Genomic DNA, 8547 nt, shown 5'->3' on the forward strand with positions numbered 1-8547 from the left:
TTTATATTAAGTGGCCTTAACTACTATGTACTTACATTTTAATTAATAATTTAGTACAATGTACTTATTGTGTACATACATGTTTTTACATTGTACTTAAATTAACATGTAATTAAATCTGTATTTAATTTATGCAATTACATTTATAATTACACTGTTGACCCATACTTTACACATTAACCCACCCTTAAACTTACCCATAGCTCCAACCCTCTCCCTAACCTTACCCCTATCCCACCTCAATAGCAGCAAAAGTGTTTTACAATACAATATGAACACAGTAAGTACATTGTACTTATTTTTTATGTAAGTACATAGTAGTTAAGGCCACCTAATATAAAGTGGGACCAAATTTTGTATTATTTTTTTATGGTGTATAAAATACAGTCTGATGCAAGTCACTGTGAAATACTTAAATATTAAATAATCTAATCTAAATATTAAACATCTTCCAACTAAATTTTCCAATTTAATTCAAAATGATAAAAAAAATCGATGAACGGATTGTAGACTAACATTGGAACTATAAAAAATTATGATTTTCAATTTCAGTGACTTGTGTCATGTGTTAAATGAATGGCTATTGTGTTTTGTATGACTATTGATGTTTTGACAGAATTTCCTTTTCTTTTTACTTTTCTTTTTCCTTTTTTTAATTCCTTTTTATTTATTTATTTTTTTTTTTTTTTTTGCGATTTGCCATAACTTTTATCATACCTTCTAAAACTTCTGTACTAAAGCAACTGCAAGAGATTGACTAATCACAGCTGGCTGCTGTATAGGAGGGCAAGACAGAAGGGTACACATTTTCTCATGAAATATATAGTTGGAGACAAAGAAGATGAAGAAGGAGTTCAAAGATCTTGGTTGTTTGTCTTTTGAGACATTTTCTTTCTATGCCATTTATGTGACTTATAGCACATCAACATTTTTGTCTGATCTTTCCTTTCCTACATAATTTTCTCACCAGTGGATTCTCTGCAGTGAATGGGTGCCGTCAGAATGAGCGAGGCTTGGATGCAAGGGTTTTATTACAAGCACTCAGCTTTTTGCTTCTCAATATGTTAAACTGATGGACTGGAGTCATGGTAATTACGTGTCGATTATTGTGATTTTATCATTTGTTTGAACTCTCATTCGGATGACACCCATACACTACAGACACTGCATTGATTATAATGCTAAATTCTCCAAATCTTTTCTGATAGAAAATATTAATCTACATCTTGAATGGGCATTTTCAGAAAATGTACATTTTGGGTGAACTGTTTCTTCTTCTTCTTTTTCTCAGTTTTACTATCTGTTCCTCTCTCTCTCTCTCTCTCTCTCTCTCTCTTCTTCATTCATTGCCTCTCATTATTAGCTGCATAGATGCTTTCTGAAAATTAATATCTGCATTGTGGATATCACCCTATGATGCCTCATTGAAAGGTGGGAAATATTATGGCACTGTGTGTGGTTACCACAGTAACAGGCATTTTGGATGTGCAAAAACAGAGACAATTGAGGAGTGTGGGAAAAAGAAATGGGGAGACACAAGTGGTGTGTGTATCTGTCTGTGAAATCTTTGAATGTATGAAAGCAATGAAGTAAAAAGAGAGTGCTGCTGGGTTCACAGAAAGCATGTTAAAGGATTTTGCCTTTATGACCCTGAAACAAACGAGAGGTCCTCTGTGTTAAAACATTACGTTATGTTACTGAACTTCATGGCTGTTTTTTTTTTTTTATGTGTGATACTGTTCTGCTGCAGCTGTTTGAGTGTGAGTCTCTTCTAGTTTAATAGCTGGTGGATAGAGTTCATTCAAGCACTGTTTCTTGGCTTTCAAACAGCCGTAAGGCCCCTCAGGCTTTTTAAAGTTCACTCAGAATCCAAATGGATTTGAAGTGGACTCTTTGTCTGCAAGGCAATCGTAGAGAGTCTGTTCTCTAGTAATAGGTATTTTGTTCTATAATAGACATATGAGAATACTGAAAATAGGATTAATTGTTTTGTGTTCAAAATGACAAGTAGCTTTGATGCTTTATCTCCCATTGTCTGTCTTTGTTTTTTCTCCCTTCACTGTCACTTTGTATTCTCTCAGGACGAGTGTTCTAGTCAGAAAAGAATGGCTTGTACATTGACTGATGTTTGGTGAGCCTCTGTGCAGCCAAGCTGAAATCTTCAGGTTTGTATAGAAACATAAAACATATCTTTAAATTTATTTATGTGTGTTCCAAATAGAGAGAGAGAGAGGGATAAATCAGGTATCATTATACCTCTGTATGTAGATGGAGGTAGCATAGGTAGAAAACCGTATGTAGCAGTGGAGAGAGACTGCTTATGTTTAAGAATGAAAAAGTATCATCTCCTTAGTTCTCCGAGACTATTGGTGTTGTCATGGAAACCGATTCCACCTTGAGTTGTGGAGAGTAAAAAAAAATAAAATAATGGTGGAAACTTGATTTTGCTAAGAGAGGTTTATAAATGATAAATGATAAATAGTAAAGTGCATAGATAAGTAATAGAAAGCAAAGAGGTATTTCTTTTAGTGTGATGGACCTTATATATAGATTAAATATACTAATATACTAATAAGCAAGAGGAGTGGAGCTATTGTTTAATGGCTTGCTTCAAGTATTTTCTTTACTTTTCAGTCTCATTAAAACAGACAAAAATAAGGGGGGGAAATCGATGAAGTACACAGCAGGCCCTATTTTTGGCCCTGATTCAAGTTGGCAGGTTTGGCCCTACAAGGATAATAGTAGAAAGTTTAAAGTAACCTGAAAATCCTATATAAGCCTGCCTTTCATTTATGACGTTACTCTTGTTTATTCTCATACTTGGAGAAACTTGCCTGTGTGCTTCTGGAGCAGCTGCAAAGAAAATCTCTACATGGGGTCCTTGTGGCACTCTGCCCCATCTTCTCTTAGAGACTTAATTGAGAAGATGGGGCAGAGTGCCACAAGGACCCCATGTAGAGATTTTCTTTGATTGCAGCTGCTCCAGAAGCACACAGGCAAGTTTCTCCAAGGAGACCAATGCACAAAATACAGAGCCTGTCAGATTCAGCTGAATATAAACATAGAGCAGAGTGGGAATGAATGCCTTCTGTTTTATCTATCTAGTCATAATGATAATAAGATAATGTAAAACTTATAATGATAAAAATGTGTAAATGTTAATGGAAAATAAATAAATATTCATACCGTGCACATCCCGCTCTTTTTCTTTACGACTTTCTATATGTAAAAAAAAGTAATTTTGTAAAAAAAAAAATCTAAGCACTGAATAATTTTTTTTATATTATTTGCATTATTTGTAATATTCCTATCAGTATCAGCTCAAACATATGCACATTTTGAAGTGCAATATAACTATATTTTGAAAGTAATTATTTCGTTTATTGTAATACTCTCTAACTCACTCAACTCACTCAACTCACTCACTCAGCCAACTCAATCACTCACTCACATACTCACTCATTCACTAACTCACTCACTCACTCACTCACTCACTCACTCACTCACTCACTCTCTCACTCTCTCACTCACTCACTCAACCAGCTCAATCATGAAACCAACTCCCTTACTCAACTCACTTACTCAACTCACTCACTCACTGACTCACTCACTGACTCACTCACTCACTCAACCAACTCAATCACTAAACCAACTCCCTCACTCACTCAACTCGCTCACTCGCTCACTCACTCACTCACTCACTCACTCACTCACTCACTCACTCACTCACTCACTCACTCACTCACTCACTCACTCACTCACTCAACCAACTCAATCACTAAACCAACTCCCTCACTCACTCACTCACTCACTCACTTACTCAACCAGCTTAATCACTAAACCAACTCCCTCACTCACTCAACTCACTCACTTACTCACTCACTCACTCTCTCACTCTCTCACTCACTCACTCAACCAGCTCAATCACGAAACCAACTACCTTACTCAACTCACTTACTCAACTCACTCACTCAACTCACTCACTCACTGACTCACTCACTCACTCACTCAACCAGCTCAATCACTAAACCAACTCCCTCACTCACTCAACTCACTAACTCACTCACTCACTCACTCACTCACTTACTCACTCAACTCACTCACTCACTTACTCAACCAGCTTAATCACTAAACCAACTCCCTCACTCACTCACTCAACTCACTCACTCACTCACTCACTCACTCAACCAGCTCAATCACTAAACCAACTCCCTCACTTACTCAACTCACTCACCCACTCAGTCACTCACTCACTCACTCACTCACTCACTGACTCACTCACCCACTCACTCACTCACTCACTCAACCAGCTCAATTACTAAACCAACTCCCTCACTTACTCAACTCAATCACTAGCTCACTTACTCAACTCCCTCCCTCCCTCACTCACTCACTCACTCACTCACTCACTCAAAATGCTCAATCACTAAACCAACTCCCTCACTCACTCAACTCAATCACTAACTCACTTACTCAACTCCCTCCCTCCCTCACTCCCTCACTCACTCACTCACTCACTCACTCACTCACTCACTCACTCACTCACTCACTCACTCACTCACTCACTCAACCAGCTCAATCACTAAACCAACTCCCTCACTCACTCACTCACCCACTCACTCACTCACTCACTCACTCACTCACTCACTCACTCACTCACTCAACCAGCTCAATCACTAAACCAACTCCCTCACTCACTCAACTCAATCACTAACTCACTTACTCAACTCCCTCCCTCCCTCCCTCCCTCCCTCACTCACTCACTCACTCACTCACTCACTCACTCAACCAGCTCAATCACTAAACCAACTCCCTCACTCACTCACTCACTCACTCACTCACTCACTCACTCACTCACTCACTCACCCACTCACTCAATTCAATTCATATTGCTTTATTGGCATGACATACAAAGGTACATATTGCCAAAGCATTGTACATAGCAGAATAGAAACAAACAAAACAAAAATTCATATATATCCATAAGAAAAAATAAAAAAATAGAATAAAATACATGCAAAATAAATCTATATACATTTTCATAAACATTGATGGTACTTATAATGTAGATGTGTTCACTCTTTACCTCTTAGTTTGTGGCATTTGTAAATATAATGTGCTACCACAGAGGAAGCAGGTCCTTCACCCAGTAATATTTTTAATTTGTCATGTTCACTGAGTGACTGGAACTCAGGAGTGTTGTGCTGTATTTGACTGTACAGTGAGTCTCTCAGAGATGTGTATTTGTCACAGTGGAGGAGGAAGTGCTCCTCCGTCTCGACTGATCCTGATCTACACTCGGCACAGACTCGCTCTTCTCTGGGTAACCAGCTCTTTCTGTGTCGTCCTCTCTCTATGGCCAGCTGGTGGTCACTCAGTCTGTACTTGGTCAGTAACTGTCTGTGTGTTATATTCCTGACTGAGAGCAGATAGTCAGCCATACTGTACTCTCTGTTGAGTTTCAGATAACACTGGAGGCGACTTTGCTCTTTGGTTTGTTCTTTCCAATACTGTATGTATGTCTCCTTCTCTTCATTCATAATCTCTTTGATTCTTCTATTTTTTTCAGGATTGGTGATTAGTTAGTTAGCTCTGATACCATTACACAAAGATTACTTTGAGCACTCTTTTTTTGTGTTTTTAATGCTTTATAATGAAGAGAATCTTCTGAACTAGAGTTTAAGTGGATCCAGAACTTTAAAACTCTTTTTTTAATGATGAGGTTTAGGGGAAGACGGCCTAACTCAGCTCTGCAGGCGTTATTAGGAGTGTTTCTGTGCACGTGAAGGATGCTTCTGCAGAACTCCACATGCAGAGCTTCTAAAGGGTGTTTGTTCCAGTCTTTATGGCTGGAGTTACTCGCTGGACCCCAGATCTCGCTTCCATACAGGGCAATGGGCAGAATCACACTATCAAAGATCTTTGTCCAGATTCTGATGGAGATGTTTATTTTAAATAATTTCATTCGTATAGCGTGTAGTGCCCTGCGGGCTTTTATAAGTAATGTTTTAATTGCCAATTTGAAATTTCCAGTGGGAGTTAAAACCAGACCAAGATAAGTATATTGTAAAGTATGTTGAAGTGTGGTGTTGTTTAATGTGAATAGATGTTTATGTTCTAGATTTCTGGGCTTTTTCTGAAATATCATAATCTTAGTTTTTGGGATGTTGATGTCTAAGGCCCAATCCTGGCAGTATTTAGTTAAAATGTCGAGGTTGTTCTGGAGATCTTCTGGTGTTTTAGACAGAATTAGTAAGTCGTCTGCATACAGTAGATATTTGACCTCTGTATCGTGTAATTGTAGTCCTGGACTGTTTGACTGGTCCAGAAGATCTGCCAGTTCATTGATATAGATGTTAAATAAGGTCGGGCTGAGGCAGCAGCCCTGTCACACTCCTCGCTGTTGAGGAAAATACTCTGTCCTTTGCTGCCCAATTTTTACTGCACATTTATTTTGGTTATACATGTTTTTAATTAAGTCATATATGTTACCCCCTATGCCACTTTGAATGATTTTATAAAATAGTCCATTATGCCAGATAGAGTCAAAAGCCTTCTTAAAATCTATAAAGCATGCAAATATTTTCCCCTCTTTCTTCTGGTGTACATGTTCATTTATGAGCATGTGTAGTGTGTGAATATGGTCAGTGGTTCGATGTTTAGGGAGGAAGCCGATCTGAGATTTGCTGATGACATTGTGCTGCTTTAAGAAAGATGAAATCCGAGAGTTGACTATAGAGCAAAACACTTTTCCTAAATTACTGGTTACACAGATCCCTCTGTAGTTATTAGGATCGGTTTTGTCTCCACTTTTAAAGATGGGAGAGATGAATCCTGTGTTCCAGACCTCAGGAAAAACACCTGAACTCAAAATCAAATTAAAAAGTTTGAGTAATGCAGTTTGCAGTTCAGGAGAGCTGTTTTTAAGCATCTCGTTCTTTATGTTGTCAGGGCCACAGGATTTCTGACATTTGAGGGATTTCAGTTTTTCACTAAGTTCTTGTTGGGTTATTGGATAATCTAGTGGATTTTGGTTGTTTTTGATACATGATTCAAGAGCATTCAACTTTTGGAGGACATTTAATTGGTTGGGGTTATTCAGAGGGTCAGTTTGAGGTGTATAGAGCTTCTCAAAGTGATCCTTCCAGATCTGACCATCTTGTATGGCTAACTCTTGTGGTTTTGTCTTGTTCAGACTGTTCCACATGCTCCAGAACTGACCCTGATCAATTGAGTTTTCCATCTTCTGAAGTGTGTTGTTATAATATTCCAGCTTCTTCTGTCTCACTGTGTTTTTGTATTGTTTCAGGAGTTCAGAGTGTTTAGAGCGTAACTCTAAGTTGACCGGATCTTTGTGTTTTTGATTTGAAATTAATCGTAGCTCTTGTCTTATTGTTTTACATTCATGGTCAAACCACTTTTCAGAAGGTTTTTGTTTAGCTCTATTTTTGTGTTTATATGTGGTTGTTTCATTTAAATTAGCCTTTTTTGCTATATTTTCAAAAATGTCATTAATATGTTTAATTGCTAAATTTATTCCTTTCCAATTATTATCATATGTTGAATTGTTAAATAGTGTAATGGAACTGAGAGTTTCGTTTGACTTCAATGCTTTAATATATGTTTCAGCAGCACTATGAGTCCATCTATATGGTGCTTTGAGTTTATGTAGATGAATTGGCTTTTTCTGAATTCCCCTTGATTTGTTGTCTTCCCCTTTAATGAAGAGATTGATCTGGCTGTGATCAGACAGGGGCGACTGAGCTTTGACGGTAAATGCACTGAAATGGGAAGGTCCTATATTTGATATAGCATAATCTACAACACTGTTCCCGAGATCTGAGCTATATGTGAACTGTCCACAGGAATCTCCGCTGATTCTACCGTTGAGGATATAAAGAGCTGAAGTCTGACAGAGGTGGACTAGCTCTTTCCCGTGTCTATTGACTCCTGTATCCTGGCTATTTCACTCACTCACTCACTCACTCACTCACTCACTCACTCAACCAGCTCAATCACTAAACCAACTCCCTCACTCACTCAACTCAATCACTAACTCACTTACTCAACTCCCTCCCTCACTCACTCACTCACTCAACCAGCTCAATCACTAAACCAACTCCCTCCCTCCCTCACTCACTCACTCACCCACTCACTCACTCACTCACTCACTCACTCACTCACTCACTCACCCACTCACTCACTCACTCACTCACTCACTCACTCACTCAACCAGCTCAATCACTAAACCAACTCCCTCACTCACTCAACTCAATCACTAACTCACTTACTCAACTCCCTCCCTCACTCACTCACTCACTCACTCACTGACTCACTCACTGACTCACTCACTCACTCACTCACTGACTCACTCACTCACTCACTCACTCACTCACTCACTCACTCAACCAGCTCAATCACTAAACCAACTCCCTCACTCACTCAACTCACTCACTCACTCACTTACTCAATTAACACACTCACTCACTCACTCACTAAACCAGCGCAATCACTAAACCAACTCGCTAACTCACTCACTTACTCAAC

This window comes from Carassius gibelio, chromosome A6 (assembly GCF_023724105.1).
Source record: "Carassius gibelio isolate Cgi1373 ecotype wild population from Czech Republic chromosome A6, carGib1.2-hapl.c, whole genome shotgun sequence".
NCBI classification, from domain to species: domain Eukaryota; kingdom Metazoa; phylum Chordata; class Actinopteri; order Cypriniformes; family Cyprinidae; genus Carassius; species Carassius gibelio.